At 35.1% G+C, this 22,511-nt stretch overlaps 1 protein-coding gene and 1 long non-coding RNA gene across 5 annotated transcripts in view; both read right to left on the minus strand.

Annotated features, from left to right (window-relative positions):
- BANK1 (B cell scaffold protein with ankyrin repeats 1) overlaps window positions 1-22,511 on the minus strand; it is a 307,020-nt gene that overhangs the window by 93,218 nt on the left and 191,291 nt on the right. The gene's annotated exons all lie outside the window — the stretch shown is intronic.
- Window positions 8,678-22,141, minus strand: LOC116538932. The gene is made up of 3 exons (XR_004263851.1): window positions 21,894-22,141; window positions 15,663-15,664; window positions 8,678-8,689 (listed from the first exon to the last, which is right to left on the minus strand). It is a non-coding gene; the product is annotated as an uncharacterized LOC116538932 (long non-coding RNA).

Raw genomic sequence — 22,511 nt, forward strand, 5'->3', positions numbered from 1 at the left:
AAAAAAAAAAGTCAGGAAGCAACAGATGCTGGTAAGGCTGTGGATAAATAGGAACACTTTTATACTGGTGGGAGTGTAAATTAGTTTAACGATTGTGGAAGACAGTGTGGTGATCCCCCAAGCATCTAGAACCAGAAATACCATTTGACCCAGCAATCCCATTATTGGGTATATACCCAAAGGATTATAAATCCTTTGCGTTAGAAAAATGCAAATCAAAACTACAATGAGATGTTATCTCACCCTACTTTAAATGGCGTATATCCAAAACACAGGCAATCAAAAATACTAGTGAGGAAGTAGAGAAAAGGGAACACTCGAGCACTGTTGGTGGGAATGTAAATTAGTAAAACCACTATGGAGAACAGTTTGGAGGTTCCCCATAAACTAAAATAGAGCTACCATACAATCCAGCAATCTCACTAGATCCCAAAAGAAAGGAAATCAGTGTTTCGAAGAGATATCTGCATTCCCATGTTTATTCCAGTACTATACACAATAGGCAATATTTGGAAGCCACCTAAGTGTCCCTTAACAGACAAATGGATAAAGAAAATGGGGTATATATTCACAGTGGAGTACTGTTCTGCCATAAAAAAAGAATGTTATCCTTTCATTTGCAACATCATGGATGGAACTGGAGGATATTATGTTAAGTGAAAGAAACCAGGCAAGGAAAGACAAACTTTGCATATTCTCACACTTTTGTGGGTGCTAATTAAACTAAAAAGCTTCTGCAAAGTAATAGAAACTACCATCAGAGTGAACTGGCAACCTACAGAATGAGGGAAAATTTTTGTAATCAATCATCTGACAAGGGCTAATATCCAGAATCTATAAGGAACTTAAACAAATTTACAAGAAAAATCTCCATCAAAAAGTGGGCAAAGGATATGAACAGACACTTCTCAAAAGAAGATATTTAGGCGGTCAACAAACATGAAAAAAAGCTCATCATTGGTCAATTAGAGAGATGCAAATCAAAACCCCAATGAGACACCATCTCACGCCAGTTAGAATGGTGATTATTAAAAGTCAGGAGACAACAAATGCTGGGGAGGAGGTGGATAAACAGGAAAGATTTGACACTGTTGGTGGAAGTGTAAATTAGTTCAACCATTGTGGAAGACAGTGTGGCGATCCCTCAAGGATCTAGAACCAGAAATACCATTTGACCCAGAAATCCCATTACTGCTTATATACCCAAAGGATTATAATTCATTCTACTATAAAGACACATGTACATGTATGTTTATTGCAGCGTATGTTTATTGCAGCTCTGTTCACAATAACAAAGAATTGGAACCAACCTACATGCCCATCAATGATAGACTGGATAAAGAAAATGTGGCACATATATACCATGGAATACCATGCAGCCATAAAAACTGATGAGTTCATGTCCTTTGCATGGATATGGCTGAAGCTGGAAACCATCATTCTCAGCAAACCAGCACAGGAACAGAAAACCAAACACTGCATATTCTCACTCATATGTGGCAGTTGAAGAATGAGAACACATGGACACAGGTAGGGGAACATCACACACCGGGGCCTATTGTAGGGTGGGGAGTAGGGAAGGGATAGCATTAGGTGAAATACCTAATGAAGATGATGGGTTGATGGGTGCAGCAAACCACCATGGCACATGTATACCTATGTAACAAACCTGCATGTTCTTCACATGTATCCCAGAACTTGAGGTATAATTTTAAAAAAAAGAGAGAGAGAGAGAGGCTACATAAAAATGTAAATTATGACAATAAAAATTCAAAATTTTGAATTAAAAAATAGACAATGTATTTTTGTTGTTGTTATGGACCTTGTCAAATATTTGGCTTCTCTGATGTGGCCCCATGAAACTTTCCTGTATGATAAAGTGATTTTTAAGACTTTGTTTCTTTTAGTTTCACTCTCATTTTGAAACTGACAGATTTTAAATATCACAAGAAATGTACTACCGTGAATGAGAAAGATAGGATAGGAATCAAAAGATATAGGTTTCCTGCTTTGCTAACAATGAGCTTGTGTTTTTCCTCATCTACAAAATGAGAGAGTTGGAATAATTGATCCCTGAGGCCCCTATCAGCTCTAACACACAGTTTCTCTGATTCCATTTTTGTGTACTATGTACAAAAGCATGTAGCCACATCCTTTTTCTTAAATTGACATGATGCAATTATTTGTTTAAAAAATAGATTCTATCAATTAATTAGAAAAACAAATAATTGCTAACATTAGACAGATGGTGAAACTCTCTCAAAGTAGAGCAGACAAAATAATGCACAACTCTGTCCAAAAGCAAAAGTGTCATTTATGAGTGAATTCTCGCCTTTGCAGAAATCCTCCAGATTTTTTTTTTTCCATCAGGAATAGTCTGTGAACACAATAAGCATTTCTGCAGCATCCATCACAATAGCTCCTGGACTCTATATACTGTACACTCCAAACTGAAGACTAGATCAAAGAACTCATTCTTTAATTGGAATTTAACAAAACTTAGATATAGTTCTTTTGTGAAAATCTCTGAAAATACTTATTTTTCCGCAACTTTTAATCCAAAATGAATCATAAAATATTAAGCCTGGAGGAGACCTTAATGCAAATACTCCATCTCATAGATAAAGAAACAGAAGCCCAGTGTGATGAGGGACTATGCCCAAGGTCACAGACTCAAGGATTAGCAGTGCTGCCAGGGTCAGGGCCTAGACCTCTGACTGTATGGCACCATATAGACAAAGACAAAAATACCTAATATAGCCAGTGTGAGCTTGTTATTAAAGTAAGAAGAAAATCAGGAGAAAACCAGCAAATATCAAAATGGTAGGAGAAACTTAAACTGCAAATTCTTGGCAGGTCTTTCAGAAAATGGAATCCGGAAGGCATTTAACCAAAAGCATTACGTCATCTACTGTGTTCTGCCAGTTTTTTAATTTTGAAGAAATAAAGGAATATTCTCTGTAATCAAACACACTGCCCAGGATTCTGGGCTATAATAAATTAATGAAGTGAGTTTCTCCTCTCTATTAGATTATCAGTGGCTACCATTTTCCAAGACAGAGATAATAAAATATCATAAAATGCTCTATCAGCAGGCATTTCTTCAGTGCCAAGCAATTATTAATGCTGGAAAGGAAATAAGCTTGGTCAGCTTTGGCAAATTACTTAAAAACGTCAGGTTCTAAAAGTCTGTATGTCTCCATGTCCCAGTTTACCACACTTATTCCTTCAGCTGTATTTCTGTCTTGCTTGCTTTCTGTAACAGAGCATTCTAGAATCAGAAAAATGGAAGAGTTTCATAGAAATTCACTAGGCTAGTAGTTCAGGAGAGAATCAATTGCAAAAAAAAAAAAAAAAATGCTACTGATGATTGTTATTGATGGTGAAAGCCTAACCAGAAAGTACTAGAAAATGACATACAACTTCTTCCAGTTGTTTGAGGCCTCTTGTTTCAGAATTATTCCCCATTTCTTTCAAAACCAGAGCATGCAGACATGTATACTTACAGCCACTCATTTAGGCAGGTCCATTACAGAATCAGTGCCTAGATTCACAATTAACAGATTCCACAAAATTGTGACCCAGAAAGATGGAAAATTACTTAAGGTTTCCATGAGAATCAACTGTGCCGTTAAAAGTGGTCTGGATTAGCTATCCACGGGATCAACAACAGTTCCTGAGGGGCCTGTGAATCTATACATTTGGGCTGACTATAGAGTGATCAACCTGAGACTGTATAAATTTTAGCTCTGAAGGTCCTGAATCCTAGGAAACCCCTGAGTTCTGGGTGACAGGGACATTTGGTTCATCATTGAGGTGATAGTGCTTCTGAAGTACTTTCTTTTGATCTCCTAGTATGTGAGGAATCATAACACGATATTTTGACGCAAAATAAAAACATGCTTGAAGCTTAAGTAAGATGTATTTACTTCCATTATCTTTTTATATTTAATGGATCGTGTAGCACATGTTATGAACTTTGGGAAATGTATCATCTTGTTCTTTATTTATTTGCAATTTAAATGAAGCCAGGTGGGGAGAAGTAATGTGCAGAATTAGTCATACACCAAAGACATATGTAAAAAGAAAAATCCTGAACAATGCTTCTATGTGCTTTTCTACTACAGTTTCTATGAACTGCTGCACTCATCACACTTATGTTGTTAAATACAAGCTATATTAAAAGACTGATAAGATAATGGTAAAAAAAAATTTGAATTTTAAATTATGTAATCCAAGATATTCTTGTCTGAACAAAAAGGTATTATTGTGCCCATACTTTCTATGCCATCATTTTGTGATTTTGGTTGGGAGGATTTACTTAGAAATAGCTACATTATTTTGTAGCCCTTATTTTTCAATTATAATAATATTTTATTTTATTGAGAAATACATTGGTAATCAACACATGATTTCAAAAACTTTCCTGTTGATTTGTAGTTTTAAAAGTCGTTGCTCTGTTTTTCCCGTTGAATTAAAATGGCAACATCATTCAGTAAGAAAAGCACATGATTAGACAATAAAAACTGAGTTCAATTTTTTGCATGACAACCAACTAGCCATATAATTTTCAACAAGCCTCTAAACATCCCTGAGCCTCCTATTTTTGCTAGTTGAAGGGTTTCCATAACATGGGTTGAAAGCATTTCTTATGTCCTACACATGTACATGAACCAAAAAGGCAGTGGTTCATTTGCTCCCAGGCTTCAGACAGAATTTTACATGTTCATAGGTGGTGGTATTTTATGGAAACTTTCTCTCTGTATATCCCATAAAGACTAGGTCTGCTATGAGAAAGAGATGACCCAAGCAGACAGGCATGTATGTGTGTGCAAATACACACATATGTGTATACACACAAACATACACATAGACAAGTGCATAGTTTCTGTTCATCTTTGAGAAGTCCTACTTGCTGGTTCTTCCCCACCCCCACTGCCCCCAGATTTACATGGAATTGGTTTGTGTAAGGTACATGTGGAATGCTTGAAGAGGCTAACAGGGCCTTATGGCATGAGGCTTGTATGAATTAGATACAGTCTTTTTTTTTTTTTTTTTTTGGAGACGGAGTTTCACTCTTTGTTACCCAGGCTGGAGTGCAATGGCGCGATCTCGGCTCACCGCAACCTCCGCCTCCTGGGTTCAGGCAATTCTCCTGCCTCAGCCTCCTGAGGAGCTGGGATTACAGGCACGCACCACCATGCCCAGCTAATTTTTTGTATTTTTAGTAGAGACGGGGTTTCACCATGTTGACCAGGATGGTCTCGATCTGTTGACCTCGTGATCCACCCGCCTCGGCCTTCCAAAGTGCTGGGATTACAGGCTTGAGCCACCGCGCCCGGCCTAGATACAGTCTTATAAGGTCACTTGTCCATAGGTCAATTAAGCCATTTCTTGGGCTCATTTTTAAAGTCAGAGTGTCAAAAAATGATAATCCTGTGGAATGCAGCAGAAAACATTTTCACCTTTTATCTCTTTTTAACCCTTAGACAATTAAATCAAAAGTAAAAAACAAACAAAATAAAATCAAAAATAACTTATCAACCCAGGAAAATAAAGCTTATGTGAGACAGTGTGCACAGGCTTGTCTGCTAGTAGTATGTCTTGCAAGTTATTCATACTTTAACTTGTAATCCACTACAGTTTTAAAAGCTACTATAATCAACTCTAGATTTGTTTTCTTTCAAGATGCAAATGAGAAAGATTCTTACAGGTTCACATTCTAAGGAAGGCAAGTATTGCATAGTGATTAAGAGGATTGGCTTTGGAGTCTTACATAACAGGATTCAAATCCCAACTCAGTCCCTCACCAACTGTGTGGGGTTTGGTGAGTTAGATGACTAGTCTAAGCCTTCATTTTCTCATATACAAAACGTGGATAATACTGTTTAACTAATGGTTATAATAAAGATTAATAGCCTAATATATGAACACTCCCAGCATGGTACCTTTAATATATGGAAGCTATAATTAGAGACAGCATTTTTAGTTAATTTTATTGAATACCTACTACGTGCCAAGCACCGTTAAAGCACTTTGTGTGATTCAACTCATTATCCTCACAAAACGAGTGTTTTGGTATGAGTTAAATACCATCATCATCTCAATCTTAGATATGAGAAAGTGAGGGCAAAGATAAAGAACTTGCCTAAATTTTCTTGCATAAAGAGCTTATATTTTGATGATGTTGAATGTTTCAAAATATATTGCTTTCTGTGGTCTACTTTGCAAAAGCTGATAGAGGTATAACAGCAGTTTGTAGGAAGTCAGTCAAAATTCAAACATGAGATATTTGGATGTAGATGTCCCTTGCTTTACCACAGGTAGACTGCTTCAGCACCTCCTTATAACTTCTAAGAAAAATATTTATATGGAAAAATGTATTGCATCTTTCACATGTCAAGAAAGTTTGCAAATGACAATGCTTTTTCTGTGAAGAATACTATAGCAGTAAGTTTTAACATAAACATGGTGGCAATTAAGGAAGGTATCTTGGAAGCCGTAGGGGAAAGGCTTCATGTTTGTTAGATTTGCAGAGTAACCACAGACAGAATGCAATATAGTTTGATGCATTGAAGGACATCAAAACAAAAATTCCCTATATGAGAAAAATGCATAAAGTCATTCATGCTAATTCATAGTTAATGCCAAAGAATATTGCTTTTGTTTGCTGTTTTGCTTGTTTTGTTTTTTTTATGAGCTGAACCAGGAAAATAATTAGATTTGTCTTATCAATCCAAATAGTACCTATGATGCTTTTTGATTATATGCCAATGGTCTCTAAACTCATAGTCAGACATTTTGCTTTTTCACTAATGCAGTCATTATAGCCTAGGGCCAAAGAGTATATGGAGCTGTTGTGAAAGCTTTCCTAAGGATGTGTAATTACAAAATCATGTAGATAGAACCCTAGGAAAGTGGTAGGTAGTGGTGTCATGGCTTTGGACCCTCTGCTGGTTTTGTCATTTAAAGCAATAACTCTGTGGATGCAGTTAGTTTGGAGGTGGCAGGATGAGGATGAAGCATTCAGTCAATAACCACATTATACTAAAATCTGATAATAATTTGTTTAGTCATGTTCCTTCTGCCCCTCTCGGCCTGTCCCTCATCTTCATCTCTGAAATTTTATTTTCAAACTGCATCTTCCTATCTTCTTTCAACTCTATTCCTCTGTCTTGGCTGAATTTTAACCTCATTTAAATGTCTAATCCCTCAACTATCCTTTCTTCTCCATCAATTTTATCACTGATGGTGGTTTATATCATAATCATCAAACAATCTAGACCCCGAGCCAATGACTTCTGCCTTCCTTTCTCAGCACTCTCAAAGGAGGTCTCCTTTTCTTCCCCCATGCCTAGGCAGCCATTCGGCAATTTACTGCCAATCTGATCATTTGCCCTTGCCAGCTTTGGCAGATCATGCCTTTACTATAGGTGAAGGCAAACCACCAGGTGTAAATCTAGAGATGAAACTCTTCTTAAGTAAGTTATGTTATGGGGGAAGCCATCTGGTAAAGTCACCTGGCTCCATTTCCAAAGTTAGCCTATCAACATTAAATTGAGATTATATGTCTTGATCCACTTCTAATACTTGTACAGATTACATTTGACACCCACTTCTGGACTAACCTGTGCCCTACCAACTACACGCATTCTTAATCCTGTTTTTGTTTTTCCAGTAAGATTTTTGTAGCCTACCCATGTGCTCTCAGACGTTAACCTTATCCCACCTAAGGTTTTAAGTTCTCATTCATCTTAATTCACAACCTAAAGTCACCTGGCTCCCATTAAATTAAAATAGGATGGCTTTGCATTGATTAATTATCATTCAAAAGAAATTTGAATACATGTGAGAATTGGTGGCTACGTATGTGAGACAGACTTTAGGCAGGCCTGAAGCCTGAGTTTGCTAAGGGATGTTGTGCCTAAGAAATTTACCTTTGATTCATCCAATCTCACGAATAAAAACTCAGAGATGTACTGGGGTTGCTTTACTGTAGGATATATGCAGGAATTTAGCCAGTCTTCCCAGTGGTAAATTACAATTAGATAGAGGACTGGGTAAAAAGTCATTGAAATTCCATAACAAATATGGAAAAGATAAACTTCTTTAACTTGTAGAATCCTTAGTCTGTGTAAATGTTTAGATGCTTTCACCAGCCTGTTTTGTCCTTATGAGGATGTGGGGAACTGGTTACCATCTCATAGTCTCCTATTTGTGTACATTTTGTGTTTAAGTTTTCACATTATTTTTATTAAATAAATTATATAGTTTCTACTTGTGTTTCTGGTGTTCTTCTGTCCATCCCATCACCATTCTGTTTTGTCACAAGCACACAACATATTTTTAGATTCCAAACTCAGGAGTTCAAAGCTTCAGACACTTTTTTTAAACATATTGTTGGCTCCATCTTCCACTGCCACTACTGTCACCTTCCTAATGTCTCCTAGCTCTGCTCTTTAATAGTCTGGATAACTCTAACTTGCCTTTATTATTACATTATATTAGTGGGTTTTGTTTATGTGTCTGTTCTATTAGAAGATGAGCTTACCAAATGAAAGGGCCTTACCTTGCTCAGCTTTCTCACTCTAGTGCCTAGAGTATAATTAAATGTGTAATACATTGATGAGTGTTTTATTCAAACCTCTTGTTTGTATTAGCCCTATTTTGTATAGCAGAATGCCATAGACTGGATGGCAGCTTAGACAACACACATGCATGTACTCTGTGTGTGTGTGTGTGTGCGTGCGCGCATGTGTGTATAACTTTGTCATTTGTAGGACTTAAACAGTATCACATATGTCATATTTAGTAAGCAGCAAATTAGTATCATATGTAATTAGTAGAGTCACATGCTATGTTCAGAAGACTTTCTATACATTACATAGCTAACACACTGGCAAAGATGCAAAGTGGTGGCATGCAAATCACATCGAACTTGAAGTCAGAGGATGAAGTTCCAGTCCAGTTCACAGGTTGTGTAACCTCAGCAAATACTCATTTTAATTACCTGTGCCTCAGCTTCCCTATCTGCAAAATGAGGGAGTGCTCAGTTGCTTCTTATTCTGTTAATATTCTGATTTGCTCATACTCAAAGAAAATGCTCTTTGTACTACATTTCTTCTAGTCATACAATTTTCCTTCCCAGTGCAAACATCAAATCCTGGTCACTCACCCCATTTTCTATTATCAGTCTTTATTCTGAACCAATTTTGAAAGCCAAGCATATTAGTCAGTTTGGGCTACTATAACAGAGTATTTAAGACTGGGTAATTTAAAAACAACAGAAATGTATTGCTCACAGTTCTTAAGTCTGGGAAGTCCAAGACCAAGACACCAGCACATTCAGTGTCTGGTGAGTGCTTGCTTTCCTCTTCAAAGATGGCAACTTCTATGTACCCTCACATGATGAAGAGGACAGACAGGATTCTTCAGGTCTTTATTACATGGGAATGAATCCCATTTATGATAGTAGAGCCCGCATGACCTAACCACTTTCTAAAGGAATCTTTAAGGGAGGGCAAGTTATAGACATCTGTACTGTTCTTACATATTTCAAATATTTTCTGCCAATCACAATTTTATTAAAAGCATCAATGCTTGATGATTTAATAACATTTGATTTTTAATTGTATAATTTAATTTCCTGACAATGAAGTTAACCAAATTTTGGTATCCATAAAAATCTATAGATTTCTCATGTGAATTTGTAAATTTTCTTTTTTTTTAAAGTGGGCTAAGGAGTTTTGCATCAGTATTTAAGTTTCCAAAATAATCCAGAATGTAAAATATCAAATTTTACTTGCCTACAAACTTAGTGTTTCCAATCCCCATTGAGTTAGAAAAAATTGTTTTCACTGGTAAAATGTATGTGGAAAACTCAAGATAATTTTAGTTTATTCTGCCACCATTTTATTCTGGCTATGTATCTATAGAGCCACTTACAGTCTGTCCACAATTCAGCTTCCTTATCTTTAAAATAGGGGGAGAGTTTTAACTCACACTGGAGCTGGATTAAGCAATATATTAAGTATGAGAATGCTATATAAAACATTAAGCATGAAGTAAATATAATTCATTATTAGTTTTAAATATTTAAGTCAAAACGTTCCCATTTTAATAATTTTTTACCTCAAAATAATATATTAAGACATAGTTACTTAAATGGAATTATTTAGGGGAAGAAGGCAGACAACTTTTAGTCATTGTGCTCAAAATCCACTCACTGTTTTATTTCCTTATTAATTAGACAGAGTGAGCTCTAAGCTCAGGTTCTCACATGATGACTCTCTAATACAATTGTCAACTCCTCCATCCATCTCTCACTCCTTGCCCATGATGCTGTGTACAAGAGAGTGCTCCAGCCCATTTTGGTCCCTGTAGGCATTCTTCGACATCATGCTTCATGGCTGCAAAGCACGTGACTTTTCCTCTTATCAGACTGTATTCTAGTTGCAGTCAGCCTAAGTGCCATTAATTGCTCATTTTCTGAGAGGTGTTAGATCACTGCTCTGGCCTCTGTGAACCTTGGATCGAGCTCAGTCATACTCAAGTTATCCAAGTATAAAATCTGAATCTTTCATCTTGCACTGCCAAATGTATATTGGATTCTAAGTGATTCCGCTTTCAAGGTACTTTCTTTAAATTATTCAAGAATTGAAGATTGGGTTGAGACCAAGTATGTAGTGCTTTAGTAGAAAAGGAAAACCAAAGGAAAAGGGTATTTAAGCAGGTACAGGGAATTTATGCTATGTTACACAGCATGCGATTGTCTTCATGCAATTCTTTTTGTTAATGAAATAACTAGAAATATATATAATTCCAATTTTATTCTGAAGGCTTTAGGGTCCAGAATGGAGCAAAGTACAATTATATTTTCTTTCACTCTTTACCATATGGCTGCTTCTGGGAATGGGGTATATTTAGGACCAAAATTTTAAGAAGATATTAAATGTGCCCTTTGGCAAAATTCCCCAGGACAACTTTTAGAAGAAAATATTAATCTAGACCTTTCCTATAAAATGGAGTCTTTTGTTCAGAGTAAATCATTATTCTGAAAAATACAAAATGGTTTGGAGAATTAATACTGGGAATCCGTCAGCTTAATTAGTGTCTCTCTAATTTTCCACTATCACCACTTCGTATGATATTTGGGAAGGAGGGGAAAAAAAGAAAGGTGGGAGAGAAAGAATGTGAAACCATTTAAAAATATATTTATTAGAATAAGAGCAACTCTGTAGTGCAGAAATCTAGCAGACAGTATGTTGTTTACATGATCAAAGTTCACATCAACAGTAATGAGATATAACATCACATCTCTTGATATAATGCACTTAGAAACGTCACTTCTCTGGCATTCTTATCAAAAATACATAACCTGGATTTAATCATGAGGAAAATGTCAGACAGCCCTAAATGGAGAGGTTCTCTATACAGTGTAACCATTTTCAAAAGTGTCAGTGATGAAAGAGAAAAAGAAAAAAACCGTCCCAGATGAAAGGATGCTCAGGAGACACAACAGCTAAATGTCCAGTTTGAATGCTGGCCCCCAAAAAGTGTATTAGTAGGAACTGACAAAATTGAAATAAGTTCTTTAGATTAATTAATAATAGTGTATCAATTTACTTTTCTGGTTCTTAAATTTAAGGAAAGTTTTTTAAGTAACAGGGGGTTCTTGCTATGTTGGCCCAGGCTGGCTCAAGCAGTCCTTCTGCCTCATCCTCCAGAACAGCTGGAACTTCAGGCAGGTAGCCAGTTACTTTCTTGGTTTTGAAAATTGTAGTGATCTGATGTAAGACGTTAACCTTTTAGTAAGCTAGGTGAGGGCATATGTTAGTTTCCTAGTATATTTTTGTAACTTTCTGTAAGTCTGAAATGTAAGATGCTTCCTTAATAAAATGTTACATGATTTTCAGAGCCAAATATTAATATCTTGGATCAGTTATGGTTTTGAATTTATGTACTATGCTGTTTCCTTCTGTGAGTTTGAATAATTAAGGTCTTGATTATTATAAAAATGAAATTCAAGAATAATCCAAGCTAGAATGATTCAAAGACTAATAGTCTTGGAAAAGTTTCCAAAAGACTTATGAAAATATAGTTATTTAGAGAATGTGATGAACACATACACATATTGTCTCTGACCTCTATAGTAAACAGTTAGTGTAACAGTGAGAAGGAAATGTTGTAGTTGAAAACTCCATCAAGAGTTGTATTAAAATATTTTCAAAAATACTTTGTTGAGTCACCCTAGGTCCAGTGGTCTACAAATAAAGGAGAAGAGTGAAGAAAACATTCACAACAACTCAAAGCAACAATAACAAAAACAAAACATTAATGACACTACCATATGTGTAATTATGAATAATTTCAGATTTCTAAGGGAGCATCCCTGCAAGTGAAAGTATAGGCAATTTCAATGCTAATTAGAATTCTAAAAACTGTTTTAACACCTAGGAAATATTTTCATGCTTTACATTTATAGAAAACATATGTTGTGAAAACTCACAAAGCATAAAATATGAGTCAAACAATGCCATGGGATTTGAGAACTATTCTAAAATTAAGCTATTTTAGCTACATATGAACCATATAAAGATCTCTAATGATAACTGATCCTTGAAAGATATAGAAACAGCTAGGTTTTAGTAGTAACCACAAACATCTCAGGGGCTTTACTCAAGAAGCATTTATTCCATGTTCACTCAATGTGTCATTGTGACGTGCCACCAGGCCTGTGCTCTTTGTGGTTACTCTGGGACTCAGGCTTTGTTCAATCTATGCTTCTACAACCACCTCTGTAGTGGAAAGGGGATGTGGAAAATCTTGCACTGGCTTTTCATGCGTTCTCCCACAGGCAACGCACATGACTGCTAGTCATGTTTTGTTGCCCAAGCCAACCCTGGTGTCCATATCAACATCAGGATGCAGGAGGTACAATGATATCATAGGATCAGAAAGAAGATTGGACATTTTTGATAAAGATGTCTAATGACTACCACAAACCTAAATCAGATGCAAATGAAAGTAAGATAACAGGAGTAGAATATGATTTCTGCTCTCTTTTTAGTATTTGTCATGAAGAGGAGGGCTTCTTTGCACTTATAAAGTTCTGAGAATTACTTGGACAAGTAGCATGGATTGATTATATAAAGATATACTCCTGCCAAAGTTGTTGAGGAAGAACAATACCTAATGAGATAAACTTAATTGGTATGGAATATTTTAGTATTTATACACTTTAAATGAGCACATCAGAAGATATGAAAAATAAGAGGGAATATACTGGGTGATTAAAACCGTCAGGCTGGGTTGGAATCCTGGCTCTACCACTCATTATCAGCAAGACCTTGGAAAAGTACCATAACCTCTCTGTGACTCAGTTTCTTCATTTATAAACAAGAATATAGTATTAATGTCCACCTGACTCATGAAATTCTTTGAAGATTGAACGAGTACACACACAAACCACTTAGTAATCACTAGTAAATATTATATTAAGTGTTTTCTGTAATTAATTGGACTGATTTCCCATTTGGCTAATTCCTTACAAGGACTGGGTAAGTGAAGGTTTGAGGAAAAATTTTGTTTGTAAAGATAAGCAGCTGTCTTTCCTGAGACAACAGCATGTATACGGAGCATCAGGAAGAGCAGCTCCACCCTCACACTTCTGTCTCTAACTGGTTGTGCAACTTTTGGTAGAACACAATATTGTCTTGACATATCCTTTCTTTTCATTTTTTTTCTTCTCTTTCTAGACTCGATGTTAACTCAACTTAAAATATATTTACTGGCAATCCTAATATATATATAATTTAAAACCTTCCTATGTAGCAGAGGAGCAATCACTCATTAGAAGAATGAGTGAGAAATAAGTTTGACACGAAATATAGAACTTCAAAACAATTTTTGAAGAAATAATTTTATTAGGTGATATTGGTGATAGGGTAGTCCAGTTCAGAAAGTTTGGCATGATAGCATCTGAATAATAACTACCAATTACTGAATGCTTAAAAATGCCAAGTATGTTAATCTTATTATTTCTTGTCATCAAAAAATTCAGAGATAAATTATCACCCACATTTTAAAAATAAGGAAACTGAAGCTCAGCAAGATCCATGTAATCTGAATCCTATTTTGTCTGACCCCAGGAGACAGTTCATGAAGAGGGAGGGAGGTAAGGAGTAAGACTGAGAAACAGTGAGTAACCTGGTTTGCTTGAGCCATTTGGTATCTAGGGAGTCAGCAGGAATGTAATTAAAAATGCACCAAAACTGCACGACTGAAACTCCATGCACTGAAACTATATGTTTCTGTTTCTAATACTTAAGCTCTATTTTAAGAACGTGTGTCTTGAGTGCCTAAAATACCTGTCTCAAAGGTCCCATAGCACTTTATATACACAATTATTGGTGCCTTTCTCACATACATTAGCCCTTACACATATATTTATTGGAGCACTTTAAATTAACTTGAATATGGATCAGTAAGAGAGTTTTTAATTTCTCCAAGGGAAGAACTGTGCTTTATTCACCTTCATATCCCTGAGATCCCACTACAGTGATTGGTAGACATTAAATAAATATTCTCTGAATGGAGTAAGAGAATTAATGCTTTCGGAATGCAGTTCTCTTTTATCCTTAAATGTTTCCTTGACTCTTAGCTTACTAAGGACTCTCTCAAATCCTTTGAAATCTGACAAAATATAATCTTCAATAAGTGCATAAAATATACAAAGACTTATTTTGCTAGAGGTAGATGTTATTTATAATTAATGTCAGAAATCTGACATTGGATATCTATTAGATGTTGAATATAGATTTTTTAAAATTTCATGTTATTTTCATTTTGGAAGAACTGTTACACTGATTATTACAGACATGAATGGAAACACATGCTTTAACATACAAAATTTTTACATGCATCAATTTGAAAAATGTTTCTGAGGTATAAAGCAAGTCATTGAATACTGTAGCAATTAAATAGTAACATTAACAAGTAGCACTCATTTCCATGTCATAAGTTCAACTTTACACACTTTATCCAATATTATGAAATCCTACTAGGGGGATTTAATAACTATCGAGTATTAATAAATTTTGAAAATGAAAAAAACAGATTTAGTGAGTGCTAATTTTATGTATCAACTTTCCTAGGCTGCATGGTGCCCAGATAGTTGGTTAACATTATTTCTAGGTGTATCTGTGAGGGCGTTTTTGGATGAAATTAACATTTGAATTGGTAGATTGAGTAAAGCAAATTATCCTCTTCCAGTGTGTGTGAACCACATCCAATCTGTTGAGACCTGAATAGAATAGAAGTCTGAACAAGAAAGTATTCTTTCTCTCGCCTGTCTGTTTCTGAGCTGGGATGTTGGTCTTCTCTTGCCTTCAGGCTCAAACTTGGACTGGAATTGGAAGTTACACCATAGGCTCTCCTGGTTCTCAGATCTTCAGATTTGGACTGGAACTATACTAGCAACTCTTCTGGGTCTCTAGCTTGCTGACTGCATTTTTCATAATTATGTGAGCCAATTCCTCATAGTAAATGAATCAATCAATCTCTCTCTCTTTCTTTCTCTCTTTGAAATCTCCCATTGGTCTGCTTCTCTGAAGAACCTAATCTAACACGGGTCGTATACATGGTTAAATATACTGCTCCACTCCTCATAGGATCAATGATTGTTATAGGCTTTTATCTTTTCCTAGTAGTTGTCACTTCAGGTCGTATTCATGATTACACTATCTCAGAATGGCTAAAAAAACCTCACAGGATTTTATTCTACTTGCACCCTCACCCCTTTTCTTATGCAGATCGCTCTTTAAAATAACCTAGGATGATGGTTTTCTTTTTGTTTTGAAAGGTCTCTGAGAATGAAGATGGCGTTTATTCCTCCCCACAGAATCTCATTTTCACTTTTATCACAGTGATTATCAGGAAGTTTGTTTTTACATTGAATTGAAATGCTGTCTTTAATTAAGTTGGTTTCCTAAGAATTACTGTTATTCTATAACACTATCAATGACAGCAATAACAACATCCCTTAGTGTTTTTACTTCAAAACTACTTAGCACTTTTATTGCAAATTGTGTGTTATGTGTATAATAACTCTGAGAGGTCACTGGTAAACCATATAATATCCTTATTTTCTGGATAGAAAAACTTCATCAAAACAAAAAGCTTTTTCTGGTAAGTTAGTGGTCTTAAATCTGAAGCTAGCCATCTTTTCTATAAAGAAATAACTACTTAGTGCCATTTTCATAAAATCCCACCACATTCTAAAAGAATATACTACTTTTTAGGCTAACTACCCTAATCCTTAACTTCATTCCTAGGATTTCTTTACTAAAGATTTCTTAATTTTTCATTACTCTTTTTCAAGCTTTCTTAGGTCTTTTATGTTCTTTTGGAAGTGTGGCAACTTAAGCCATATACAGTATTTTAGTAAAATTATGACTAATGTGTTTAGTTTCTTGTAATGTAAATGAAATTCTCTGCTCATCTATACTAGATGCATTTCATATCTGATATCAGCATGCCTTGAGCTAGCTATACATTCCCCTCTTATCTATGTAAACATTGTGATTTATTACACTGAGAATATATTATGATTGGCTCTGAAATTTTAATTTGCATGCACTTTAGGCTTTTATATTATCCTCTGAGTGTTATTCTTTGCTGTTATGCCTTTGCCAAAACATTAATGCTGTCCCATACGTTTTTTTGGATTACTTTTTGAAAAATTAATTAAAATAATATTGAAAGTAAATAAGATAATTTTGGGAGACTTTGAAGCACTGACAAATCTAATGGCTTTCAGCTAAATAATTTTGTTCTGTGTTAAATATCTGGAACATCTTTTCTTCATTCTTCCAAAATCCTTTGTGCTAGAAGTCTTTAATCAGATCCGTTTATTGTCTTTAATCTTATGGTTAGCTTTTAAATATCTGTGAAGACCATGCTACACTTCAGATAAGTCAGTTATTCATAATCTGGTCTTCCAGCAATTATCTGAAGGGGCTGTACTAAAATTATAATAGCTGCCAGGCATCGTCATAAGTATTCTATTATATTAACTCATTTTATCCTCACAACGGTTTCTTTTGAACAAATTGTGGAAGAGACTATTTTATGGATGAGGAAATTAAGGTGCAGAACTTGAATGATTTGCTTAAAGTCACAGCAGCTACTAAGTGGTAGAGACAAGATTCAAGTCCAGATAGTATGATTCTAGAGTCCGCTCTTTTGCTAATAACTTCTAAAAGATTTCCACACATTTTATCTAGTTTTCCTCTAGTATATAATATGGCTAAATGTCAATACCATATCTGAGAGTAAGTGGTAAATGTGTATTTTTTTTTTTTTTTTTTGAGACTGAGTTTCACTCATGTTACCCAGGCTGGAGTGCAATGGCAGGATCTCGGCTCACCACAACCTCCGCCTCCTGGGTTCAGGCAATTCTCCTGCCTCAGCCTCCTGAGTAGCTGGGATTACAGGCACGCACCACCATGCCCAGCTAATGTTTTGTATTTTTAGTAGAGACGGGGTTTCACCATGTTGACCAGGATGGTCTCGATCTCTTGACCTCGTGATCCACACGCCTTGGCCTCCCAAAGTGCTGGGATTACAGGCTTGAGCCACCACGCCTGGCTAAATGTGTATTTTAAAGTCTAAATATTAACTTCATTTTATCCATAACTTGGCTTTGTACTTCACATACAGAAAGTTTTAAAGATGGATATTTCCATTACTCATTAGGCATAAGAAGAAAATGCAATCTAAAGCTAAACTTGAAGCCCAACCAAAGTACAATTTGTTAAGAGAATAGTTATACTGTACCTTGGGGAATGATAGCATAAACATAAAGGAAAATAAATATTTAAAAATTGCTATCAGAAAATTTTTCAGTTACTAATTTCCATTACTTAAAGAGATTAAATTTTAGAGAATGTAGGGAAAGCCTCTACATAATCTTGGTGAAATTCCATGAACACACACACACACACACACACACACACGTATATGTGTGTGTATATATATATATGCACATATATATATATATATATATATGTACATGTATATATGAACATACTTAGAATAAGATTATTAAATATGTAAAACTGGTAAAACTTGTTGCATTGGTTGGGTGGCATTTTAAAATTATACTTCATGATTATATTCATTAAATATACTTGTCAATGGAATGAAATACAACTGCTGCTCCCTTTACACAGTAATGATGTAATCTTGAAATATCAAAAACAAATCAGATAAATTATATGATAATCCTAAGGTGTGATAGGAGCTATATGTTTTATAAGTGTTATTGTAAGTACTATAGTAAGTACTTCTGCCAAATAAAGAATTGTATTACAAAGTTACTGATTACCTAAAATTTGTGTTAAAGATAATCTAATATTTAAATAAATCATATTTGCTTATTGTCAAATAAATACATACCCATTTGGCTGAAGTATTCCTTAGGTGTGATAAATAGCACAATAAACAGAAAAACAATTCTCTACTAGATTTCACAATGATAGGAGTTTCAGGCTACTAATAGGCCTAATACTTTTTATTTTTACAAGAAGATTGACCATTATCAGAGTCATAGACCATCAATGCCAATTCATATGGGTTGTTAAACTTCTATCTTTAAAATATCATTATTAAATTATCTTTTTATTACATATATTATATACTACAATATATTTAAAATATTGTTAATGAAACTAGAAGAAAGACACCATAAAATATAAAAGGTTGCCAAAAGATACTAATTCATTATAGGAGCCATCAGAAGGAAAATGAGAGAAGCTTAAAAGAGATCTCTACAAAAAGAGTGCAGCTGCAGCAGACCCCAGAGAGGAAGAGCACAAATACAGTTCCTCATGGTGAGGGGCCTATCCAGGATGTCAAAGCCTTGCTTGTAATAAAAGATGCCTGGGGGAACTGAGTGGGAGCAGAACCATAATCCCTACCCGCATGCACCCTACCATATGTAGGTTAGCTTCAACAAGCAGAGGCGGGCAGAGTTACAAGAAGTATGTTAAGCAGCAGTGCTTTTAGGCAGCCTTCTTATTTTGTGGCAACCAAAACTTGGTGAACTGTAAAACAACCTGGCTCCTTTGAAAGTAGATGAATATCTTTAAACTTGACTCATGGAATATCAAGTATTAATGAAAGAACTAGTATAGTAGCTAAGAAAACGTATGGGAAGAAAAAATGATGAAGGAAGCAGAACATTTTAATAGATGAGGGAACTCTCACCAGGAACCCTCTGCCATAGATCAGGATAAATTTTTAAATACATAATTTCAGTGTTACTAAAATGTGCTAAGGCATATAAAAAAAGTATATCCAAATTCTGTTTGAACTGTGTATAGCAAAAACCATCAATAATTTCAGAAAAACATATGCTACAGAACATTTTAACTCATGCACTTCAATGTTAATAAAATTTATCAATCAGAAGCCATCAGCACATTACAAGAGAAATATATCATGACCAAGGGGAGTTTATTCCCAGAACACAAAAGCAGATCAATATTGTTAAATCTATTCAATTATTATATTAATCTAAAGAGAAAAATAATATTCCTCTCTATTTATTATCAATACTCCATTGATACGAAAATGCTATTTGACAAAATTCAACATGCATTCTTGATAAATAGAAATTAATTCTCAAAGTAGTAATCAATGAAAATTTGTATAACCTGATAAACACATCTATTTCAGCCCCAAAGACAGTATCAGGCTCAATGGGAGAATAATAGAGGCATTTTGACTAAAGTTGGAAACAAGGCAAGGATGCCCACTATCAACTGTTAAATAACACTTCACTGAGAGAATAGTTACCATTCACAAGAGGGCAAAATTAGAGATATTAAAATTGGAAAGAAAAGGGGAAACTATCATCATTTGCAGGTGATGCTTTATATACTTGGGAAGCTTATGAAAATTAAGTACAAATATAATACAACTATCAAAGTTATTTAGTAAGATACTGGTATTAACACATAAATTAATAGCCTTGATTACATGTAAACAATAATCTATTATAAGATACTGATGAAGACCTAATTCATGATAGTAACAAATAATCAAATACCGAGTAATAAATGTAAGAAAAATGAGCAAAATCAGAAAAGAAAGAATGTAAAACTATCTTTTCAAATATGAAAGAAGATGAAGGTAAGTGGGATGACATACTGTGTTTTTGGAGAGGAAAGCTCAACATCACAAGGACATAAACTGTTTCAATGTATTTATTAATAAAAGCAATCACAGTAACAATTCATTTTTCATAAATACACACGGTTTTTCTTAAGTTTGAATGTCAAGAAAATATAACTAAGAATATCCAAAAAAAGTTCTGAAAAAGAACAATGGGAGGAGGGGAACAGCCTTACCAGATTAGAACACACTGTCACGACCAATTTGTGAACAGAAAAAGAGAACAACAGAACAGGAGAAAGTAAAGAAAATTAACTTTAATACATATGGCATTTTATTATGTAAAAATAATGACACAGAAAAATCACTGGGAAAATAATGAAACTAGCAATTTTTGGGACAATTGATAATCAGGAAAAAAATAAAATTCAATCCTCACTCAACCAAGATAAATTCAAAATGGATAAATGATGTAAATGTTAAAAATGAAAACAAAGTTATCAAAAACATGGCAGAATTCTTTACAGTTTCTTCAGTAATTTTCTAACTTTGACACAAAAGTCTATATACCACAAAAAATGGTTAATAAACTGGGCCACACAAAAATGATAAATTTCTTCAAGGGAAAAAACAGTGTAATCAAACTCAAAGAAAAATAAGAAATAAAAATTGCCACTTATAAAGTGGTAATTTCCCCCAAACCTAAAGAATTTATGAAAATGAAGAATGAAAGATCTAACAAATCAACAAAACAACCATGAAAATGGGCAAGGAATGTGGAGTGTTTATAGAAAAAAAATACAAATAGTTTGAAAAATAGGAAAATAGGTTTTATCTCACTAATAACAAGGGAAGTCAGATACCACTTTACCCCTATAAAACAATTGCTAAATTCTGTGTTTGACAATTCATAGCAAAAAAATTGGACACTATTCTTGATTAATTTGTAAAGGTGTCGATTGGTTCACCATCTAGGAGGGCAACTTGGCAGTCCCTATCAAAATATATACATATTTATCCATATACTTACATAAATCTATATTTCTTACATATATATGTATGTAAATATATGTTAGGAGTCCTGAGGAATGTGAGAATCAAAATTATACATATAGAAAGTTATACATAGATTGTCGAACTTTTGTTTTAGTGATCTAACTGAAAAAGCAAATTTCATCTAATTTATTAAGCCTTTATGATTTTCTGTCAGTTTATATGTCTTTCTGAAAACAACTTATTCTCAAAATATGTTGATAATTGACCCAATGAAAAGGAAACATTTAATAGCAATGTGAGTCATTTGCAAAATAAGAACCAGGGAGTTTTTCTACTCAGAACAATAGAAGGTTGTTTACTGTTCTTTCTCTTTCTGGATTATATTCACAGCTTTATTGGTTTCCACTGGAACCATTTATACAAATTAATTTTTTATGGTAAAAAACTAATGTTATAAAATTTTAAACACTACCAGAGGCAGTCTTTTTTTTTTCTTAAAAAAACCTTGGCTGCAGTGAAATATAACAATGCTACCATTCTTTTCAGAGAATAGAACATTACATTGGCTATTACCTTGCAAACATTACCTTTGAAATGTTACCTTTGAAACATTACCTTGAAAATATACCTGTGAAATATGCCTTCACAGGTATATTGGATATTCATATTTCTGTCTAACATTTGCATTACTGCTTCTTTTTGCATGTGCTATACATGACTCACTCAGTATGATAATTCATTTATCTTATTGCTATAAGGTCAGAAAATACATTAAAGGAAGAAATTAGAGGAACACCAATACTACATTGGTCTGGAAATCATTGGATTCTTAAGAATTGTCATCCTGGGGGGACGATCCAAGATGGCCGTTTAGGAACAGCTCAGGATTGCAGCTCCCCGTGAAAGCGCAGAGGGTGAGTGGACGCCGCGTTTTTATTGCCCACAGACTAGGAAATTCCCGGGCAGAGGTGCTCCACGGTCGTCAGCGCGGCTGTGCCGGCCAGCTTTGCCCCGCGCGGCTGCTTTGCCCCACGCAGCTGCTTTGTCGGCGCCCCGGAGCCGTGGTTCTCTGTACAAAATACACGGGTCCGGGGGCCCTTTTGGCTGGCGATTGGTGCCACGGGAAGTCGCCCATTCGCAGGTTCAAAAAGGGGACTGAGCAGAGAACCAGGACAGTAGATTCCAGGGGGAAAAAAAAAAAAAAAAAAAGAAGCGCCACAAACCTCAGTGCCGCTGTTTAATCCAGCGCAGTGAGTGGCCGCAGGGGAAAACAAACAGACCCCGGCGCCTCTTCAACAGGCGACTGGAACACCAACTTAAAAAAGGCTCTGAGGCAG

The sequence above is a fragment of the Sapajus apella genome, unplaced genomic scaffold, assembly GCF_009761245.1.
Source record: "Sapajus apella isolate SASKATOON/1434 unplaced genomic scaffold, GSC_monkey_1.0 scaffold124, whole genome shotgun sequence".
NCBI classification, from domain to species: Eukaryota; Metazoa; Chordata; class Mammalia; order Primates; family Cebidae; genus Sapajus; species Sapajus apella.